Source organism: Lepisma saccharinum, chromosome 4 (genome assembly GCF_977018435.1).
Source record: "Lepisma saccharinum chromosome 4, izLepSacc3.1, whole genome shotgun sequence".
NCBI classification, from domain to species: domain Eukaryota; kingdom Metazoa; phylum Arthropoda; class Insecta; order Zygentoma; family Lepismatidae; genus Lepisma; species Lepisma saccharinum.
Window position 1 is genome coordinate 89217631 of NC_139232.1, and position 24416 is coordinate 89242046.

The 24416-nt window shown below is 39.6% G+C and overlaps 1 protein-coding gene and 1 non-coding gene across 2 annotated transcripts in view; both read left to right on the forward strand.

Moving 5' to 3' along the window:
• LOC145987257 (uncharacterized) overlaps window positions 1–24416 on the forward strand; it is a 563513-nt gene that overhangs the window by 523316 nt on the left and 15781 nt on the right. The gene's annotated exons all lie outside the window — the stretch shown is intronic.
• Window positions 12923–13092, forward strand: LOC145987366 (U1 spliceosomal RNA). Its single transcript, XR_014441663.1, has one exon. It is a non-coding gene; the product is annotated as a U1 spliceosomal RNA (small nuclear RNA).

Below are 24416 nucleotides of genomic sequence, written 5' to 3' on the forward strand. Positions count from 1 at the left end.
TAAATCGTTACGTCCTGAGAATGCTCATTGTAGCATAACATTAAGGAGAGTCTCATAACTCCGCCGCACAAGGAGATTGGGTAGCTACCGTGACGTAGTGATCCAGTGGCGAATATTAGAAAGGAACGTCACAACTCTAAGACGGAGAGGCAACACACACATAACGTGGTTGTCCTATGGTGCCGAAATTTTGAACTATTCTGTACAGTCAACCGCACAGCACAGGCTCACAATCAGGCCCGTACCCAGGTTTTGAGACGGGGGGCACACCCTGAAATATGTAACAATAAGAGGAACCGAAATGCCGTTGGTGTCATTGAATTAGGGTATTTTACGTAGCTTTTCTACCACTTTTGATTAACCGTGACGATGAGGACGAGTAATGGTGAAATTGATGAAGGGGCATTCACAAACAACACTCATGCCCAGGTCGATATTCGAACCGGAACCCTGGAGACGTAGCGTTCTGTGCTAACCAATCCGCCACGGCGGTCGGTGAAATGCTGTTGGATCATTACTTGTGTCCATCTATTTTAGTATTGCAGTATTGCTGAACGTGCAATTGTAGAATTGCCATTTTTATGGTCCAAAGTAACGGAAAATAATCATCTGACCGATAAATGGTTTGATTGATTTGCTTTATTCTACTTCGCTTCTTGTGCCACCTTTGGCTAATTTGCGAAGATGCGGATGAGTGATGACATGATGAAATTGATGAATGGACACTCACAAACATGCCCAGGCCGGGATTCGAACCCGGGACCCCTGACGTTATAGCGCAATGCACTAACCAGTCCGCCCAGGGGGGCCGGTAACTGATAGAGGGATCGAGAAATAATTGATAATTTGAAGTGTAAGTAATGGTTTATTAGCACACCTTTTACGTAGAAACTCTCGGAGTTTAGGAAAACGGTCAATTCAACTCGATGTGTGCACCTTGGGTTGCCCTACAGACATCTAAATGGTCCACATTTTTACCGCCGCCTCGCGTGTCTGCTGCTCTACTGAATACACATTGGCACGCATGCGCAAGCACGGTGAGCATTTATTTCTCGATCCCGCTAAGCCATCGCTTCTCAACCTATGGGGCGCAACACACTGCTGGGTCCCGAAGGGCGAAGTTGGGCTCGAAAATGTATTTGCTGTGTCTTAACCTATTATACTGTGCGATCGAAAAGTCCCCGCACTCACTTTTTAAGAATTTATTGTGTAGAAAGTAATACACATGGGAACGAAAGGAATACATATATAAATGCTTTAGTCCTTGTACTACACAGAAAAATAAATGTAAACCAAAAGTGAGGTATACTGTAATGGCAACGGTCGGTAAAACACAAACAAGATGACATATAACTTTAAGCGCATGAGGAAAAAGTTTCCAAAACACAAACATAACGCAACACAAACAGAACATAATCACATAAACACACAATGGAGGTTATGCTGCACTCTCTATGGACATTGCAAAGTAGTGTTTGGTTTCCAGTTCATAGGAAGTGTTGAAAATGGCCGCCATGTTCCTGTAAACACATGTCTACACGCTTACACATGTTCCGCGACACCTTCCTCAATGTTTCCGCTGGAATTGCAGCAATAGTGTCAGAAATTGCTTGTCGGAGTTCATCCAATGTGCGAGGGTTGTGTGTATATACTCTTTCTTTCAGGAACCCCCAAAGAAAGAAATCGGGGGACGTGAGATCGGGGGAACGAGGGGGCTACAAATTTTTGGAGATGATGCGGTTCCCGAAAAACTCGCGCAACATAGCCATTGTGTCGTTTGCAGTATGACACGTTGCCCCATCTTGTTGGAACCAACATTCACGCTCATCCTCTTCCAACATAATCACGAATTGTTGCACCAAATCCCTGTACACATCGCCATCCACTGTGTCCTCAAAGAACAGGAGTCCAACAATCCTTCGTCGCGAAATGGCACACCAGACACCGACCTTTGCAGAATGTAGCGGTACTTCATGCAGGGCATGTGGGTTTACAGTTGCCCACATTCGGGTGTTTTGTGAGTTGATGTATCCACTGAGATGAAACCATGCTTCGTCGGTAAAAAAAAGTTTTATGGAGAATGCCACATTGTTGCGTGTGAAAGCACGGAACCACCGGCAGTACTTGATACGCTTATCTTTATCTAACGCTTTCAGCTCCTGGACGACTTTCACACGATATGGGTGAAACTTGGCTACTTTCAGTGCCTTCTGTGTGGATCCATATGATACTCCAACTTCTTGTGACAAACGTCGTATAGATTTTCTTGGAGATTGCACCATTCGCTGACTCACGTTCTCTAGGAATTCGTGTGTGACGACCTTGGGTCTTCCACTTCGTTGTCGATCATGCACTGAGCCTGTTTCACGAAATCGGCGAACTTTTTCCTGGCACCGGATCATCAGGGAATAGACGTCTCCATTTCTCCACACAACCTCTGTATGTCTTACACTCAAAATATGCTTCTAACAAAGCGATTCGCTTCGCTCGTTTAAAAGGCATTGTCGACCGACTGCACAATAATGACTCACACCACTGACTGTAATAGCAGTGCAGCTCTCCCGGGATGTTATCGCATTCTTCAAGGTCATACCAGTCACTACTAACAACGTTGCCAACTCATGTTGCCTACTGACCTCGTAGCATATTTTCAAAGTATGACTGCGGGGACTTTTCGATCGCACTGTATTTAAATTACTAAGATACATTGTTTTAACAATTTAAATTCAACCCGTGTTGTACTTCATCCAAACTCTAGATTTCTGTTAATTTCCATCTATCATTGATTTTCACCGGCATCTCTGAATTTCAGCGTGTTTGTTTAGTTAGATGTTAGAATAGAGTATGCTAGTCTTTAAAGTTACATATTTACTTTTCTAGAATGAAGTACGTGTAATTTGTTTAAACAGGCGTAAAAGAGAGATTCTTAAAGTACTCGATGTTAGCAAAAATATGATTATAAACTGGGTGCACACCCCTAAAAGTAATGATGAAGTGTAATATCCTTGAAGGTGGGTCCCGAGCTGAAAAAGGTTGAGAACCACTGCGGAACACGCTGTATACCTGATGCGGAACGTGTGGGCCTGAACCTAACCCACCTTACCGTTGCCAAGTAGCACTCCTTACACCCTATTACGCGTACAATCTGGACTCCTCCGCTGCACATGTTTAATATGGTTCAATCTTCAGATATGGGTCTCCGGAATTGTTTCCGGGCCTTTTGCTCCGTGTCATTAAAGGGGAGAACTCACTCGAGCACCTTTCCATTCATTTAGATTCGTGAATAAATGCCAGGCATTTTCTCTCCCAGCCCGCACTTCTCTTTGTCTGTGTCCGCTCTCATTGGCTCATTACGTCCCCGTTCGAGTCTGGTGGCGCCACTTTAGGGGGGGGGGGAGGTACAAAAGTTGCCATGCCCCAACCTGTTAAAAACGAGGATACTCGTAAAAAAAACCGCAGAGACCAGTTCTGTAATATACTTTTGTTCCTAGGATCGATATTCAGGAAAAAAATATTTGTGTTGTAAAAAGAAAAAAGGCATGAAAAACAGAAGAGAAAGTGGGAAACAATACCTCGGGGGAAATGATGCACCTATTCAAGCTTTCTCTTTATCTTATTTCGTATGATTAGCCTCGGTCGTTTCAGTTCAAATAGGCCTCGATAGGGGGATTGGTTATCTCTTATCGTCAGCAAGGTTATTTGGAGCATGGTGAACTCTATGCACAGATGTTATCGCGTTGTGTATCTACAGATAGGCTGAGGTTCTATAGGGCTTTTTTTCTCAGTCGCTCCAGGCGAACGTTGGGATGGTACCTTCTCTTTTCCCCCTTGTATCTTCTTTTCCAACCTTCGTAGGGCCTCCTCGATGGCGTAGTGATAACTTCGTCGCCCTGTTATCAAAGTGCCCCGAGTTCGATACCCGGTGGAGTTACATTGTGGTACGTATCCCACTTCAAACTGTAGGTTAACTCCGTGTTAACCTATCTGTGCACAAAGTGGACTTAAAATAAAAAGATTTGATTGATTGATTTGGTTTATTTTACTTCACATTTCTGCCACTTTAGGCTAATCACAAAGATGAATGACGATATGATGAAACTGATGAAAGAACACTCGCAAAGGACGCTCATGACAAGATCGTGATTCGACCTCGAGACACTTGGCATATGGTGGCCGCCATATTTAAATAAAGTCAACATTTCTAAATGGGAAACGAGAAGGGACGGCGCTACAGGGGGGGCTGAAGTTCCCCAAACCAGGCCTCAGTCCCCCCAGTAGCCCCCTAGATTTTTGTAGTAAGGTAGACGCACTTCGACCGAAAACTTAAAAAGTAAAATTTTCATTTTTCATTATGAAACTTCCATTGGGGCAAGTACAACGTTCAAGTAGATTTCCTAGATCAGTAGGTTAGTTTATTAAGATGTGTTTAAAAATCTAGGGGCTACTGATCATTTTGTACTAAGGAGTTGGCCAATCATGAGTCGCCAAACTTGCTACGAAGTCTGCTGCCTGCCTGGTAGGTGGACGTATTCAGTGGATGTGAGATTGTTCTTTGATTGTTGTTGGCACATACAGCTAAATGTGCTCAATTATTAGCCTCTGTAAATCGAATCACTATATTTCGTAATAGGTCTAACAGGTGTATAAATGAATTTTTATACGTAGAACGACGTTCAGAATCTAAAGAAGCGTCATGTTTCTTTTCTGTTCATTAGTTACTCATTCGAGTATTGACAATTGTGATGTTGTCTCATTGGTTTCATCGTTATATCTATCCTTATCGTTGCAAATATTTGAGGAGGAGAAATACCAAGTTAAAGAATCAAAGAATACACAAACTACCTAATTCCTAAATGCTAAACATTGGAAAGATTAGAATTGGTTTCCCAGCCCTATAGTCTAGCGATAAAATTGCTGCTTTGATATCAAGGGGTTCCGGGTTTGATCGCCGGTGAAGGCACATTACACAGTGGTTCAGATCCCACTATAAACTGTAGGTCCAGTCCTGATAAAATCTATCTGTGCATAAAGTGAACTTCAAAAATCAATTCAATTCCGTTAGAAGCTGTAGCTTTCGCCCCGATTAGCCTCTGTGCATATAATGAACCTTAATACAAATCCAATCAAGTAATCATTGCAATACGGTGCTAAGATCAGCACGCTTGCGCATTTTTATTGCTCGCAGTCCTAGTCCTGCATGTTAATTAATTTTAATTTGTGAGGCTAGAAAATAATTTCTGCAGTACCACCAGACTGGCCAAACTTATTCCGTGCACGAGAATCAATCTTTGAAGCACATCTAAAACTATTGATCCAATTCTGATCAGTATTTATACATAATACATTCTGAAATGAATAATCTTCAGCAGTTATTTTCACTAATCAAAATGCTCAGTGTAAGAGTTGCAACTATATTCGTTACTTGTATGTTCATGTATATATCTTCTAGTGAAGGTGAATGTGTAGTGAATATATTTTTATTTCTTGAGAGAGGCACCTCTTAAGTGGATGGTATTTCTCGCATCCTCATTATTTTTGGCACTAACTTCTGAATTCCAGTCGTTGAACAAGAAGACTTAAGATATTTCATCATGTAAGAAAACAATGGTATCATTAACATGATTTCTATTCAATGGTGATGTTGTTTACTTAATGCTTACTTTATTAAGTTAGTGTCGCTTTTCTGAAGCACGAAAAACTTCAATCTTTCGCCGCTACCTATTGTTGTAATTTTGACAGTTTAGACTTACGGCATACTATGAGGCAGAAATGATCTAAAATAAAGACCCTTCAGCAGCTGCTTGCAATGGTTGAAACATTCAAAATGCATTTTACGAACTTGATAAGCTTCGTGTTATTGAAATGTGCATATCCCCTCAACAACTGTTTGCCCCAAATCAAGTGTTACCTTCGAATTGGTAATGAGAGGTTGAGTGCTCTATCTAATCTGTCCTTTGTGAAAGAGCTTGCTTGTCTAGAGCCTCCCCAAAGGCGCAGTAGTTGCGTTACCGCCTTGTAATCAAGGTGTCCCGGGTTCGATACCCGGTGGAGACACATAGTGTTTCAGATCCTACTTTAAACTGTAGGTCCAGTACCGATTAGCCTATATGTGCATAAAGTGCACTTAAAACTCAATATAATAAAAAGAACTTGCAAAATCTTTGGATTTAAACAAGGTTGTAAGGTTCATGAAAACAGATGCATCTTATCGTAGAGTTTTGATGCGTGTCATGTCAAACGCCACTAGTGACAATCGCCACCAGTCCGTTAGCTGGGCGTGACCCACTGTCCCCTCCCCTGAGCCTGGACTTTATATAGTAGCTCTTCAAAGTTTTTGGGGATAAGAAATTGTTTTCAAACAAGTGACAATATCACCACTGTCTTCATATTTTTTAACCGTTTCTTCCAGTCTGTCATCTAGAGGTAAGCAATCTTCCTTCGTTTATCTTCCATGTTGAGCTGGGCCCTTATCAGGGCACATTTTGTGCTCTCTGCTTCTTTCTTTAAACAGTTGATGAGGTCCTTGACTCGAGGATTCGGTCTTCCAAGTTCGGTATTAATTTTATTGTGCCATCCTCGACAGAGTTGGTGGTTTCGATGACGCCTGTTGTAACAACTCCAAAGCCCGACTGGAACTTCTTTGTTTTCCATTCATCTCTCCACGAGAGATTCATTGTCAGGTACTCTGAAATGTATTTCGAGCCAGCCGTCGGGAACATCCTCAGGCCGAAGAAACGCCAAAGCAGCACACATGCGGATGATCATCCTCACTTCTTCGTTCCTCATACACTCACAAGCAAGTCCCAAATTTTGAACTTTTCTCCAGATGCATTTTCTCAAGTGGAAGTAGCAACTTTTTACCTCTGCTGCGAGAAATACAACTTTAAGGACAGAAATTGCTGCCGATTCAAAATCGACTGTCGCCGTCTCTGGATTCCACTCTGGTATGGCCTCAATAACAAGCCGGAAAAGTCGAATATAGCAATGTTTCTTTCCTTTTGTTTGGCAAGGCAGCAAATATAACTGGATATATACCTGTTTCGTTTTTTGAGCTTCCAAAGCCTGCATGAATGGTATAAATTTGCGAAAATTGCTTACTGCAACTCTAGCGGGCGGAGGGGAAGGTTCTACGGTCATTGCCTTAGGTGAGGGGACAGTGGATCACGCGCAGCTAATAGACTGGTGGCGATTGTCACAAATTTTAAGCGGATCGCGAATGACATGTATTCGTCTTGCTGTGGTTATTTTCTTATTTGAGCAAAAAATACTCACACATTTACATAGAAAGAGTGTTACGTGTAGTATTTATACATATATCCAGCGACTTGATAATAAGTGTAGTTTTCATGGTGTATTTTGTTTACTGTTCATGTGAATAGTAAGTCTGTAATATTATTCTCTCGATAATGGCTCACGAAAAGAAAACAATACAATTATTGCATTTTATTTGACATAAAAGATTCATTCCTGCCCATGGAACAAAATGCAACATAACATCTCATGTGATTTATCTTTGGATCTGACTGTAAAACATGTCACTGATAAAATTATACCATAGTAAAGTATTAAGTAAATACCTTTTAGCCGATATTAGTTAGCTCCCCGAGAATTTGACTCCAAAATCTGTAGCCCCACCCCCCACTTATTTTAGGCTGGCGCCGTCCCTGGAAAGGGGTGATGTGATATATAAATCAGGCTAGAATTTCACGAGAAATGCAATAGTGAAGTTTTTTTACACGTATCTTTAACCAGTAAAAAGTTAATACTACCTATATGATTGTAACATTCGGTGGAAGTTCTGGGACGTCCTGATCTTTGCCTTTCTTAGACTGATCCTGTCTCCCGGAACTTTTGGAGTAAATGTGCAACTGCCACATGCGACACTGGATCACGCTGGTGGTGTCGTTGATTAACATAATTTGAAATGACACACAAACTTATCTTCCCAGACAGCAGTACGATCTCTATGCGTTCCTCACGCGTTAGGAGCATTCTGGCACTATTCTCTCACACCTGGAAAATGACATTTGTTACAATAATGCAGTCATAGCTTTTCACTGGTTACAGATACTCTAAAAACCATCACCATTGCATTTCTCGTGAAATTCTAGCCTGATTTGATATGTCATATCACCCACTTCCCATTTAAAAATGCTTAGTTGAATTCAATATTGCGGCCACCAATATGGTGGACGTCCGCTTGAACACACCAATATGGTTCCCCCTAGGTCTAAAGTTTTTCTAACATAACCATTTGTACCCAGCCTAACTCCTTTACATTTTATTAAGGGGTGTTAAGGGAGTTTTGTTTCTACATAGAAATGTAAGCTACAAATACAGGACTCGAACTCAGGTTTCTGGCATACCGTGCCATTTTTCTACCGTCTGAACCAGCTATGGTTTTGCCTGAGTTTTCCCTTCCGCTCTTTTACCTGCGTAGAATAGTCTCAATTAGTGCTACCGCAACGAGATCTGTTGCCTTTGAAGTACTGATGTCGTCGACGGTATATATTCCCTACACACACAAGCACACGAGGACATGTAGTACCTAAAAATGTAAACGCAAATGCAGACTGAGCCAGGACTCGAACCCGCATCATCAAATTGATTACATTGTATTTCCTATTATCTTATTATTCCAATTTTTACTTTACTTTGAAACGATGCACTCTAGATTTGCGTTGTCAAAAATTGGCCACCCCACCATCATTTTGGGGATGTGCTGTTTATTGCTCCCTCTCCCCTCTAACTCAGCGTTCCGATTAAACGCTGAGTGTGCTTTCTAAGGAAGCAAGCTCGATTTCTTATGCTAAGCTCCTCTCCCTTCTAATTTGCCACCGAGAAGGGCAATCTCGTTCCATCTTGTTAGCATTCGTAGCTTTTAAATTGAGGTCAAAGTGTTTTTACTTGCCTTGCCCCTCTCTGTTCTAAAATTCGGCCTCTACCTTCTTGGGAAGAAGCACCAGAACCCAGATGGCTCTGGAATAAGAGAGAAGGTCCTACGATGGACTCGCCATTAGCGAGACGTTCTAATGTTTTCGAATAGCCCTTCCTTTGCGAGGCACTCCACCTTGAATCTCCATTCTCCAAGCCCCCACCTAACGGTTGACTTCGAATACGACGTCATTTCGAAACCCTTCCTCCCCCCTAGAACGAGTGGGGGGACAAGGATGGGAGGTTGGGGTGGAACGACCACACAGGTCATAGTACAACGTCTTTCCACTACGGCTGATAGGCGCTGCCGTCGGGTAAAGATGAGGTCACGTGACCGTGACAAGGGAAACTGGTGACGAAATTGGTTCCAATCTCCGCCTGTTCCTGAAAATGGTTTTCACTTACCGACGGTTCTCTTCAAGTGGATAAATTAGAAACGACGGAGAAAGTAGCTTTACTCTCTCTCTCTCTCTCTCGTTCTCTTTCTTTGACTTTCTTTTCCTCTTTCCCCGATACTCTCCCACACGACAAGAATCATCTTCTTTCCCTGATCGATTGTTTGATTGATCGTTCTATGGTATGTTGGCAAACAAGTTGTTACCTTTCAATTATCGGGGAATATAATGTATTAAACCAACCCCTTACGTATAAGGGTACAAGGTGCAGTTATACCCTGTGCATTGCACCGTCCCATCAAGGCACATAGGTTGGTGTTGAGGTTGAGGTGGTGTGGGGAACTACCTGTATGTCGGCCATGGACCATATTAGTGATGACGTCACATCAGACGATAGAAAACGATTTGAGTCCAAACAAATGTGACACGTGTTTTTCTCCTATTTAAAATCATTGTATTTTCCATCGGAAGGGGTAGCTTCAATGAGCGTGACAGCAGTTATGAAACAAAATTGTGATGTGTATAGTACATCCATGTAGAGATGAGATTTCGGAGAATGCGTCTCTATATCGCACATACCGTACAGAGAATAAGGTAAAGAATATCAGGAGTAAGAAAATCATGCATTTTTAAAGAAAATCTAGACATTCCAGTTCCGAGCACAGCCGAAGCTCAGCCGATTTTATGTGCAATCACGCTGCCGATATGGATGATGGGAACCCAACAACCTCAGGTGACTGCAACGGCGACACCCATTGGTTGTGATTCCGAATCGGACGCCGTTAGGAGCATTTGCTTTATTCGATTTCCTAATCCATTTACTATTTACATTCTCATCTCTAAGGTATGTGTTATATGTAGACGTATTCTCCGAAATTTCATCTTTACATTGATGGTACGATACACATCATAATTTGGTTTCATGACTGGTGTCATACTTTAAAAGTAACCCATGCAATGGAAAACCCAATGTTATCATCACATAAGGAAAAATCACGTGAGAAGATTGTTTGGACTCAATCTACCAAGGTGACGTCACACTGATATTGCCCATACTGAAGGTAATGCGATCAGCATTTTTGCACCATATTGGATGAAAGAGTTGACAGGTAGCACTGGTTTTGATGTAACAGCTAACTACACAATAACGCCAATGACAGCTAAAACTATCAATATCAGGCTGAATAAGTAGGCGACGTAATGAACTGATGGCGGGTGGGGATTTTGATGAAGGAAATTGTGAGGGATGCTTACACGGACTTTGGGGGAGACGGATCGCCGCAAACTGCTTGGATTATGCGTGTCCCATCGCCATTCTTTTCTGACTTTCAATTACAGCGCCTTGAATAACGTAGTGTGGAAAACGACCAAGAAACTGGTTCCCCGAGACGATGACATGTAGATGGCAGTGCGATCGACACCGGTGCTAATTTTGTTATGAAAGTAATGCGGCTTAGTTAGTTTTTGGAATATATTGTGTAGATTTGTTTCTCTAGAAAGGCGGTAAGTGAATTGATGGAAACAGTTATATTTGTGGAGTGATTTGAAGTCACGAAATGGCATTAATTTGGAAAGAAAAGTAAAATAAAATTAATAAATAAATAGCATGCGTAACACAAGAAGAAACATCGTAATGTGATTCTGGACGTCAGGTCTTGGACTGTGTATTAGAGTTTATTTTTCTATGTTATTAGAATATAAATAGTATCCTGAGAGATATTTCAAACCGAGGCGACAAACCACAAATGTCGCTTGAAAGCGAGGAGTCGGAAATCAATGCAGCCTTTCGAACCGTAGGGACAAAAGCTCTGACTGCACCGTTTCCTCAAGGAGATTTTACACCAAAGCGACACGCGACAAACGATACGAGGATTTCACACCAAAGCGACACGGGTCATTCGGTCCAAGACAACTTTCATACCGAAGTGACACATGTTGCTTGGAAAGGAGCCAATCAAGAGCAACATTTCACATCGTAGCGGCATGACGGGAAGCACAGGCCAGCGTTCGGTTGGTGAAATCCTCAAGCGATAAGTGTCGCGTGCCGCTTGTCGCTTTGGTGCGCAAACTCACTAAAACAAGACACTCATTGCATCGCGTATGCGCGAACAACAAACCACGCAACATGTTGCAAGCTATTGAGGAAATGGTCTAGTTTGAGCGACGCAGAAGCGACAAAGCGACACGTGTGGCTTCTCGTGTCGCCTAGATCTGTTGTTGTATTGTGCGGTTTATCGTGTCGCCTATCTGTTGTTCGCAAGCAACGCTTGCTAATAGACTGAAGGCACCATGTCGCTTGTCACTTAGTTGGGAACTCCCCCTGTAGCGCGTCGCTTCGGTCTCAGCACCCTTCCTTTAAGGAGCTTTCCGACCGAAGTAACAAGTAGCACGCGAATACGCCATATGAACGTGTCGTTTGCTGTTTGGACCATCATGTGCAATGAATGCTATTTTACAGTCTGGAAGTGTGTGTCACTAGTGTGACAGTGTGAACATCCCGTGTCGCTTGTCCCATTGGTTTGAAAGTTGCCTTACACTCATGTCGATGGCACTAAGAAAGTTTTGTGGGGTTTCCCTTGTCGTTTCATGCAATCATCATTATCATCATCGCCGCGATTAGTTTAAAGCGGAAGAAAAGAGAGCAAATATCAAAAATACAAATGCTTCAGTGTGTATATCTTTAAAAGAAATGATGATGATGATAATAATAATGAACCTAATTCATACACAAAAATTTAGTTGCTAAGAACATTCCACGCGTATTTTTTCTCCCGTATTATCATAGGTATTATTAACGAAAAGTATGACGATAACAGGACGTGGTCGACTGTCTAGAATGTTCGTTAATATCTTCGCGACCACTGAACCAAATATCATAGCAATAATCACATTCATAGAAATGCTTCATGTAAAAGAATCAGACGTTGCAGCGAAAACTCCATTTTCTTCCATTATAAGCAGTCGAACACCAAGCACCGGTGTCAACACCAGCGCCTCTAGCGGATCATTTTCGAGTGGAACCAGCCTGAGAGCGCAGAAGCATGCCGTTTTCCACACTACGTTATTCTAGGCGCTGTACTTTCAATATTAGAGTTAGTTACTTCTTTTCAAGTAGCTCCACAATTACACTGACGATACCAGGTCAACATTGAAATTTTGGAGATCCCACCGGGAATTGAACCCGTGACCGCTCGCACCAAAGGTGGGAGACATGAACACTACGCTAAGATGTAACTTGGTATTGTATTAAAATGTGAGCATTAGAAATTTAAAATTACATAAACATCTGTTACAAATACATAATGAAATGTTAGTTGAATTGTAACAGTATTAAGATACTTACTATCTAAATAATAGATGGCAGCACGAGTACAATTTGAAAAAACCTTAAATGAGTAATATTTATGCGTAGAGTCTTTAAGTAAATGCACCTGTTGCTCTCTGAAAACATGTATAAGTTCATCCCACAATATTTATTTATTTATATACATAGTTTTAGGGTATGATGCATATTTTCTTGCCAAAATAAGACACGGTCTTGCAATCGGTTTTCTGTCATGAATTAAGTAAGTTTCGAACGTGAATTTTTTGGGATACTTACCTTGCGGACGAGGTTAACTGTGATCACAAAGGCAGTTCCTCCAGGGAGAGGCTCCCTCATTGCACTTCGAGGGCAGCTAACCCCTGCGGCTGCTTGTAATGGGCAGTTCGAACGCATAAATTTTTTGGTGTGGGGCAACTGTGCTAAATGCATGTTCCCCTGAAAAGAAATAAAGAGGAAGTTATTTAAAAAAAAGTCTCGTAATCGTGTCCTATGTCTTAAACTGTGGTTCTACGTTCGTATTTGTGATTACAAACTAAAGTATTGCAAAACATAAAGCAGTAATCTCACGGATGTTTGTTCCATATTTGGTTCTTCTATCCGACTATGAGAAAGTAAATTAAGCTTTCCTTAAAAAGAGAATGGCGTACATGCTTGTGATAAGATTATTATGGTCAGTATCTTTATGAAATAAATAACTTCTTTATATTGTTAATGCCCGAGTCATCTTTATTGACCTGTAAGTAACTTGATCAAGTACAGAGATGATATTCACTCGGTGCCAAGTCCGAACTGTAAGGGAGACTTCTATTTTTCCCATCCAAATTGTTATAATAGGTGGCAAAGAGTCTACAAATAATGTGTTTCGGTATGGCAAGTTGCTTAACAATGATGGTGACTGGTTGAGGATACAAATAGTAATAATGTGTGACAAATATGTGTTCCATTAACTATCAGAACTTACTTTATCATGTGCGAAGAGTTAGGTGTGTAGAAATACACAAGAGGATTGAAGCGGAACGGGAACAACGTGCATTGTATGGAAATTGGCCCTTAAACATTGTAGTGACTACTACAATCTCCTTTATAACAAATCTCGCCTGATTTAGACAAACATGTGTGATTTTATTGAATTAATTGTTGACAATTTTATCAAAGGTCTGAAAACAACCAAATGTAAACATCTCACGTCTACATTTTGCAGACTAACGAGGCTCTGACGTCTGGACGCATGACCAGTATAACCCTATGTGAACCTTCTATACTGTTAATATGTGTTTTGATTGTCCCTTCATCTACTTTATCACAATTCATCCTCATCTTTGCAATTAGGCAAAAGATGCAGAAACGCGAAGTAAAATAGGTCAAATTTATCAAATTTATAAAAATAAGGGCTTCGAGTTAGTGCCCCATTTACCCCATCCTTAGGGGTCAGTGTGAATCGAAGGCGTTGGATAAAATAATTAATTATCGGCCTGCTGCCTTTGAAATCTGATAGGATGACAACAATTCATATTTAATACCTTCAAATACGTCCAGTCATGCCCGTAATAGGGAGAATAGACTGAAAAGGGTGGGGGATAATAGTGTCGTGATTGTCAACATCAAAGGTAAAACTGAGTCATGAATTATTATTTAGATTACTAATAGAAGTGAATTTCGGTATAATTAAGACGACCGTGCATACAGCTCAACAACAGAGCAACTGTATATCGTTAGAAGCAAAGCTATAAGTCCAGGAGATATGAAGGAAATCACAACGGTTTAAATTAGAAAACTTGAAGATTTCGAAACGTTGAAGAATATGCTACTTAATTCCCAAGTTATTTGAGGTGGTTTTTACCCTACCACCCACTTCACATAGCGAGTCCTAACTCTTTCAATATTAACCATATTTTTTCATTATCATCTTTTCTGAGTAAAGCTTTTGCCCTGAGGTGGTTCGCCAATGTTTATGGGCCTCGAACGGCTCTTCTGCCTTATTGATTTCACCACGCCCGACGCCCCCCATACCCCTCCCTCTTTTCCCGACTCGTCCCGAAGATATATCCTGATTCTTATGCACTTGGAGACTGTGAACTCTTAAATTGAAGGTCCCTAAACTCCGTTTCAATATCAAAAGGAAGCGAATGCGTCCTGAAGGAACGGGATACGTTTTGCTAAAGAAAGGGGGAAGGATGTTTATGTAAACGCATTAAGCAGCGAGACATTCCCGCGTTTAGAAGAAAATAAAGCAATGAGACTCGGTCGTCGATCGTGTGTTGTTTTTTTTTCCTTTTTCTTTTCGCACAACCAAATCAGAAGTCTTGGAACCAACTCTTAATGCATGTATATGCGAACGATGGTAAGTGACTTGGAAACTTAAATCCTTGGTTGGAGAGATATTTTCATTTCTCTGTTTCAGAGGGGGAGAAGCCGAGAAGAAAAATGACCCAAAAAGAAGAAAAGAAAGGAATTCTCGGGATTATAATGAAGCACGACTTAAAGAATGGGTCAAACCAAAAGTTCATCTTTCAACATTAGCCGCAACGAAAGTTCATATCGAGTTATTGCCTCTTTCTTTTGCCTAAATGTCATTATGAGCTGAATCAAGATCCATTTACTCTATATATCCCTGAATGATATGCAACCTGGTGTGCTTGGATGTAATTTGATGTGTGTATGCAAGGATGCAGCTTATAAGTTATAAAAGTTGTTAATTGGGATTGTATTTATCAGACTCTTAAGGTTGATAACACACCTCTCTATTTTTATAAATGCAAGGAATGTGATCTTTACGTTCTCCACGACACTTTCAGTGTCTGATGAAGGATCCTTAGGTTGGAAAATTTGTTGCAACCTTCTTCAAGTCTCTCATGTTTTCAGAACTGCAATATTTCAATATTTATTTATTTATTAATTTATTTCTGAACTCTCAAACAGAGACAAGTTCCTAGTTACAGAAGGTAACATAACACAATCATATTTCACTTTACATTTCATCCCTCCCACTCACACACACGTCCACACATACGCGCGCACACACACACACACTCTCTCTCTCTCTCTCTCTCTCTCTCTCTCTCTCTCTCTCTCTCTATATATATATATATATATATATATATATATATATATATATATATATATATATACACACAGGGTGTCTCAAAAGTAATGACGCAAATTGACACAGGTGAAAGTACACGATAATAGAAGTAGAAAAGTCTCCGTAAACATGGGTCTGCAAACGAGTCGTTTTCGAGATAATCGCGAATGTGTGATTACAAGCCGCCACTGACTTAATTGTTTGTAAACGTCGTCCTAGTTAGTAAAATGCTAATAATGTGTACGAATATGTTGTTAGAAGCCGTCACTGATTGAATTTTGTAAACACCGAGTGCTTTACTCCTTGCGCGTTCTGAGGTTTGATCTTTGTTTACAAAACAGAACATTTCCGAGAGGTAACGTTGGAATCAAACAGGATAGATACAATCAGTACTTAGCCTAGCAGTGAGATCTCCAATGTAAGTAAACCGACTCCCACAGATACAAAAATACAAAATGCAATCAATGACGGCTTGTACCCACACATTATTAGCATTTTACCAACTAGGACGATGTTTACAAACAATGAAGTCAGTGGCGACTTGTAATCACTTCATTCGCGATTATCTCGAAAACGGCTCGTTTGCAGAACCTTGTTTACTGAGATTTTCTTGCTTCTATTATTGTGTACTTTCACCTGTGTCAGTTTGCGCTTTACTTTTGAGACACCATGTATTATATATAGTATATATACACACACACACGCAATTAGGGTGGTCCATCACATCATGGTCAATTTATTTTTATGATTTCAACGCATAGTTGCTAATTTTGTTCCATTAGGTCTATACATACTCTGTGCTAAATTTTGTTGCAATAGAAAAATATTTAGGGGTCGCTTACAGCCCTTAAAAATGTCCCATACCGGCTATATGCTATATGGAGTATCAATTTCGCATGTATTAATACCGTGTTGTTATAAAACTTAACACAAATAGGTTATTTTACTTTACTTTGTAGCGTTCAAATAGGTCTATTCAGTTTTTCTAATAAGATGAAATAATTGTACAAAGAATAGACACCAGACAAAAGTCCTGCAATAGCGATATTGCATCATTGCCTCAACTTGAGGCAAGGTTTCATGGAAAGGTAATGTAGGGGGACTGACTGAGAAGATGAAATTTAGAAGGTCCTGTAGAAGGAAATATTTTAATGAACTTCATCTACCACTAAATTCATTGTTTCAAATTTGTGTGTTCATTTCTTGTACAGTCATGTTCAAAAAATCTGTCGCATGGATTTTTTCTAAGTCCAATGTCTTACGAAATTATGTTGGTAGCTCTGAAACAAGGAAGTGTTGTGAAATATACGATCCTCCAATCAGAGTGAAGTTCGATTCTGAGGAGCAGGAGGCGTGACTCACGGTCTTGTCCACAGGAAGTTCAACCAATGCAGCATTTCCAAGTATGAGATAACGTCCCCATTGGTTAAATATTGTTTCAATAATGCGAATCGGCAGAAATATTGCGCAAAAGTTTACTTTGTCGTTTTAATGCTTTTAATCGTTTCAAATTAGTATTAAATTGTCCCAATTATAGTTCATGAGCTTAATATAATGTATTTATGTGTTTGACAATCATATATATCACTCATTAGAACAATTTTCACATTGTTTTTACTACGTGAGATGGCATTTCATTTACATTTACGATAAAATAGTGGTTTGGGTGTAATAACAGTTTTCATTAATTAATTTAGAGATGCATTTTTATTTTTTGAGTTAATGATTAGGTTAATTCGTTATTTCTCACGAAAAGAGGGAACCACAGCTGAAGGAAAATACACAACTTGTATTATTGAGGTCAAGAGTTCGTTTTAACATCACTTTTTGCACACATAGGCTAATCACGACTCGGGATATATTTAAATTGGAATCTGAAACATTATGCGAGCTGACTGGAACTCGGAAAGGGACACACCGATTACAAGACGTCGATACATTACCACTTGGTCTGGCGAACGCCAATAATAATGAGGGGTTGTGGGAGTGGGAGAGGGGTGACGGAAAGTAGAAAATAAATAGTATTTTTGGGGGTATTTAATGTTATATTTATACACATACAAACCTAAGAAAATATTTATTTTGATACATGTGTGTGGGGGGTGGGGAAGGGGGAAAAGAGAGGGACGGAAAGATAGTGGGAGAGATGGGACGAAGAGGTGATTGTGGAAAATGTTTTATTTGACGTTCAGTAATAACAGCAATCAAATCAATGATGATTATCTTATAAATACCATATTTAATGTAAATTTGTTTTAAAAATGGGGGGGGCTGTTTGTTTTACGTTCAGTGCAGGATAACAAGTGGAGACACATAGTGGTTCGTATCTCACTTTAAACTGTAGGTCCAGGCCCCATTAGCCTATCTGTGTATAACTTGGATTTAGAATTCAGTAGAAAAAAGCGTCGATCTAGTATTTTGGATTTTAGGTGCGTTGAGACCACTAAAATTTCCAATTCTTATAATAAGAAACCTGTCCTCATATTACCATTTTGAAGGAGAGAGAGTTAATTGTATAATCTTTCGTTGTTAGTTTCAAAGAAGACTAATTCAAATAGTAACAATGGGAACGAATAAAGCTTACGAAAAGTTCTTGCCACCGTGCTGATTTGAACCTACGACCATTAGAGTGACAACCCAGTGCGATAACCACTACCCCACGAGTTCGTTCCTTTTTACGGCATGATTATGAGTTAAGACCAATTCGTTCAATATGCATTAGAAATATAATCCCCACCCGCCTCTTTATAAACAACACACCCAAACGCTCCTTTGTAGCAAATGAAATAAAGTTGGTATGAATGTCACAAGACATTTAAGCAAAATCTACTATATTTACGACGCAATCGTTTTACATGCAGAGGCTACAGCTTCGAGAATTGAGGTTGTGACGTCTCTTCTTGTAGTGGTACGGTAGGTATTCGTATGGTAAGGTTCCAGCGTGCACTAGCCAGTAATTTCCGAGAAAAACAAACTTCAATTTATTTTATGATGGTAAAGTGGTTCGGTGATAGGCTATCAGTATTACACGCCGAAGATTATAAGTTTGACTTCTGTTCGATTACCCCTATTATTATTTTATATAGCAACTAAGTACTGTATTTAATTAATAATTGAAAGAAATAAAAATGTTATATATATTTTTAAAAAAATAACACTCCTTTCTAATGATTTTCTAATGTTATTTTTTAAAATAATTTTTCAGAATATGTTTTTGAATTTCTCATCATTTTACTGGGATTTGCATAAAAATGATCCATGTGTCATATTCGACGAAATGTCATGTACAGCGAAAGTTATACATTTTTATTTTAGGGAAAATTATCAAGAAACAAAACAAATAAATACTATTGACATCCTTTTGTGAATAGTATTTCTATTACATTATTTTTTGTTCACCATGCATAGTTGTATTCTTGTAAAAAGCATGAAAAACAATATATTCTCTACATTTCGAAAAGCAAATAATATACGAATTTTCGTAATAAGTAAAATGCAATAAATAATTTTTCGGTTTAATAAGAAATAAAAATGGCAGAGTTAACCGAACGGTGAATCGAACACAGAATTTTACAACCCATAAAATGCCTTGTAGCCTTTGCAATGAAGTGATGTAGAATCAAGTAATAAAATTTCATGCAAAATCGTACGTTATAAGATCGTTCAAATATATTAAATCAATGTGTCCATAAGTTATTATACTGTCAGCCATTTGGCACATCTCGTTACAAAATCTCAGCACATCGCCATTCACTAGTTAATCGAATTGAATATTGATTCACTTCACAGTTCAATGTGCAACAATAGTTTCGACTCATATCACGTGAGATGTAAACTCAATTCAATTATCTCATTGTATGTAACTTGTATGTTGAGCTCATGTAGAAATATCAATTATGAGCTCTAAGCTAAATTTGATGCTACAATCGCTTGATCAACTTTTGCGTCTCGCTGCCAGACATTCTACGTTCCTGTTTGGTCCAGGTCGCTTCTGCATTTCATTATCATTGTTTTTACCTCTGTTTCATTCTCATCGTCGTTATAAACCTACGTAATTTCTACTGTTTACAGTAGACAGAATCTACTGTTATCAATTGTAGTACTCTACTGTTATCAATTGTAGTACTCTACTGTGTTTCTCGGAAATTACTCAAAATCAATGATTTCCTACTGAACACTTTCAGTAGCCCTAATGTGTAATTACAGTTGAGGAACTACAAGTGAAATATTCTCTTCAGTACTACATGTAATATTGCATGTAGTGTGTTTGAATTTCAATTTGAATTCAAAATTTTGGGTACTTCAGCACTTAGGCTTTTTTGCAGCTGTCACTTTATACGGGGTCCAGCCCCTTATCAGAACTAAAATAACATAACTGTAACGTCTTGTTGTAACTAAAATATTAAAATATTCTGAATTCGGTTAAAAGCTGAGGCTGTAAAGAGGCACTCAGCACCAACAAGAACCAAACACAGGACAACACATAAAATTATACTGGCCATGGGGCCAGTCGCCAGAACCTCGTTTGTCTGCAAACTGAAGTCCAGGGTGTACTACGTGGAAGCAATAATTGGGTGTACATACTTCGTGGAAGGTCATCCCTTACACCCTTGTAGTGTGTTTAGCTCAGCATGTTAGCTGTAAATATAACTTTTTATTCCTCCTCACTAACAATTTGTTTTTATATCTATTTAAAATTTAAACCAACCTCACTCACATGTAATACACCCTGAACTGCATTTTGCAGACTAACGAGGCTCTGGTGACTGGACCTACTGTTAGTATAATCTTTGTAGGACTGCGTGTGTGTTGTCCTTGTTTGTGCTGATTGTCTGTCGCTTTACAGGCTCAGCCAGGTAAGATTATTTTAGTTTTCAGACACGCTTTTATTTTTGTCATGATAAGGGGCTGGACCTCGTATAGCGTGACGGGTGTAAAATACCCTAAGTTTTCAGGCACACAAATTGTAAATCAAATTTAAAAAATCTTAACATAGATGTTTCAAAACACCTATTGATCTACTGAAACCAGTAGACAAAAGTTTCATTGGAGTAAGTAGAAAAGAGTCATGAAATAATACCCAAAGAAGTCAACCATTATGAATTAATGTTACATACTTTTTTTAATTTCACTTTCCAAAACCTAGGAGCTCAAAATAATACATGGCATGCGATTTACTAGACAGTCTGCTTTTCTGTGATTGATTCGTCGTGCCCAGTCGGGGATAACTTCCGTTCAAGGTAAAAGGGGAAGGGGAAGAAATACACCACAGTACCATGACGTATGAAGTAACATGTTCACAGGCATCCAATGCAACTGATAAGGGTTCACCTGACCTTGGAAGTGTGGGAAATACGTTTCACGCTGGTCTCCAGAATGCTGTGGCTAAATCTGGAACTAACGGTGGAATAAGAAATAGTTTCTAACATTTAACAATGACATTTCGCATTTACAAAATATGAGATATGTAGACTTTGATTTATTTATTACAGTAGACGGTAGAGAATTACTTACCACGAAAGTCAAGGTCTAAATTGCAGACATCAAAATGTACTCCAGGTTGTAAAATACATTTGTGATAGACAGCAGATAGGTTAATAAGGTTTACAAGGTTGCTAACGACTCTTAAGACAAACGTTCAACGAAGGTTATTGAGTGAGAAAATGGGAAATTGTTAAAAATAGCGGCCTAGTTGAGTGAAGATCGAAGATTCGAATCTCTTATAGAACCGGCTATTTTTTTACACTAATTTTTGGTCCGGAATATATTTAATGTATTGTCGACATTTATAAGAAACAAAATATTAAAACTCTCCTCCTCTGTAACGGTGCGGTCTAAGACTCTGTGCTTTGGATTCCGACTGCAGCGTGACGGCATGGATTCGAGTCGTCCTGGGTTCTCGGCCTGTTATCTGTATAGGACCGGTGGCAACCCACCATCGTGAGGAAATTGGGGAGCTACGAATGACTGGTGTAACCTGGTTTCAGATATCTTCTATAACGGCTGAGGGTTCGACGTGCTGACCAACGTCACCTAGTTGCCAGTTGAAGATAACTCTAGGTAGGATTGTGGAAGGGAGACTGACAGTCGGGAGATAGTCCATGGCCCTTCGAGGTTTTAAAATATGAAAACTAGTCCTTCCGTAAATCTAATTTCTCGTCACTGTCACGTGAGATTTCTTTTCAGTATGACTCCTGCAATACTAATGAGTTCCTAAGTAGGATAATGAGATGGACAGAGAGATATTAAATTATGAGTTCACTATTTAAAAAATTAGCATTAACACATTTGTATATTCACATACCTCTTTACAAATTCCTGAGCACGTCACTACAAATGAACCAATCTAGTGCACACTAGAGCCTTGGTTTATCGATATGGGGTATCCTACAATTAAAGTCAAACCACAACCTCAATTCTCGAAGCTGTAACCTCTCCATGTAAAGTGATTGCGTCGTAAATATAGTAGATTTTGCTTAAATGTTTTGTGACATTCATACCACCTTTATTTCATTTGCTACAAAGGAGCGTTTGGGTGAGTTGTATATAAAGAGGCGAGTGGGGATTATATTTCTAATGCATATTGAACGAATTGGTCTTAACTCATAATCATGCCGCAAGAAGGAACGAACTCGTGGGGTAGTGGTTATCGCACTGCGTTGTCACTCTAATGATCGTAGGTTCAAATCAGCACGGTGGCAAAAACTTTTCGTAAGCTTTATTCGTTCCCATTGTTACTATTTGAATTAGTCTTCTTTGAAACTAACAACGAAAGATTATACAATTAACTCTCTCTCCTTCAAAATGGTAATATGAGGACAGGTTTCTTATTATAAGAATTGGAAATTTTAGTGGTCTCAACGCACCTAAAATCCAAAATACTAGATCGACGCTTTTTTCTACTGAATTCTAAATCCAAGTTATACACAGATAGGCTAATGGGGCCTGGACCTACAGTTTAAAGTGAGATACGAACCACTATGTGTCTCCACTTGTTATCCTGCACTGAAAGTAAAACAAACAGCCCCCCCCCATTTTTAAAACAAATTTACATTAAATATGGTATTTATAAGATAATCATCATTGATTTGATTGTTGTTATTACTGAACGTCCTCCTCCGTAGTCGAGCGGGTTAAGGCGTTCATTCGTCTTGAGATCGTTCGCTGCGGGACGGCGTAGGTTCGAATCCGGCTCTGCTCGGAATTTATTCGGCCTGCGTATAGGGCCGGTGGCAACCCACCATCGTGAGGAAATTGGGGAGCTCCGAGTGAGTGAGCGTAATCCGGTCGAGAAGACCTACTATAACGGCTGGGGATACGTCGGGCTACCCCCCGACTATTCCAATACTGGTTGAAGATCTCCACGCTTAGAGGTGACGAAGGAAAGCGTGGGAGGGAGATCGGCAGTCGGTAGGTATGCCTAGGCCCTTCATGGGCTGTTGCGCAACGGATTATTATTATTACTGAACGTCAAATAAAACATTTTCCACAATCACCTCTTCGTCCCATCTCTCCCACTATCTTTCTGTCCCTCTCTTTTCCCCCTTCCCCACCCCCCACACACATGTATCAAAATAAATATTTTCTTAGGTTTGTATGTGTATAAATATAACATTAAATACCCCCAAAAATACTATTTATTTTCTACTTTCCGTCACCCCTCTCCCACTCCCACAACCCCTCATTATTATTGGCGTTCGCCAGACCAAGTGGTAATGTATCGACGTCTTGTAATCGGTGTGTCCTTTTCCGAGTTCCAGTCAGGTCGCATAATGTTTCAGATTCCAATTTAAATGTATCCCGAGTCGTGATTAGCCTATGTATGCAAAAAGTGATGTTAAAACGAACTCTTGACCTCAATAATACAAGTTGTGTATTTTCTTTCAGCTGTGGTTCCCTCTTTTCGTGAGAAATAACGAATTAACCTAATCATTAACTGAACAAATAAAAATGCATCTCTAATTAATGAAAACTGTTATTACACCCAAACTACTATTTTATCGTAAATGTAAATGAAATGCCATCTCACGTAGTAAAAACAATGTGAAAATTGTTCTAATGAGTGATATATATATGATTGTCAAACACATAAATACATTATATTAAGCTCATGAACTATAATTGGGACAATTTAATACTAATTTGAAACGATTAAAAGCATTAAAACGACAAAGTAAACTTTTGCGCAATCTTTCTGCCGATTCGCATTATTGAAACAATATTTAACCAATGGGGACGTTATCTCTTATTTGGAAATGCTGCATTGGTTGAACTTCCTGTGGACAAGACCGTGAGTCACGCCTCCTGCTCCTCAGAATCGAACTTCACTCTGATTGGAGGATCGTATATTTCACAACACTTCCTTGTTTCAGAGCTACCAACATAATTTCGTAAGACATTGGACTTAGAAAAAATCCATGCGACAGATTTTTTGAACATGACTGTACAATTGAGGGGGGGAGGGGGCTGTAGTTGAAGTGTTCCTTTGAATTTCTTCCAATCTTCCTTTCGGATAGAAGGTTCACCATGATCACAGCAGCTATTACTGCTTCAGCTAATGGTCAGAATCTTGACAGAAGATTACTATAAGGTTCCTCAAGCGAGCTGCCCATCAAGAGATCATTGCGTGAGGACGTTTGCAACACCTAAAAACTGCTCTTAGTCTTGCACTGGGATAGTA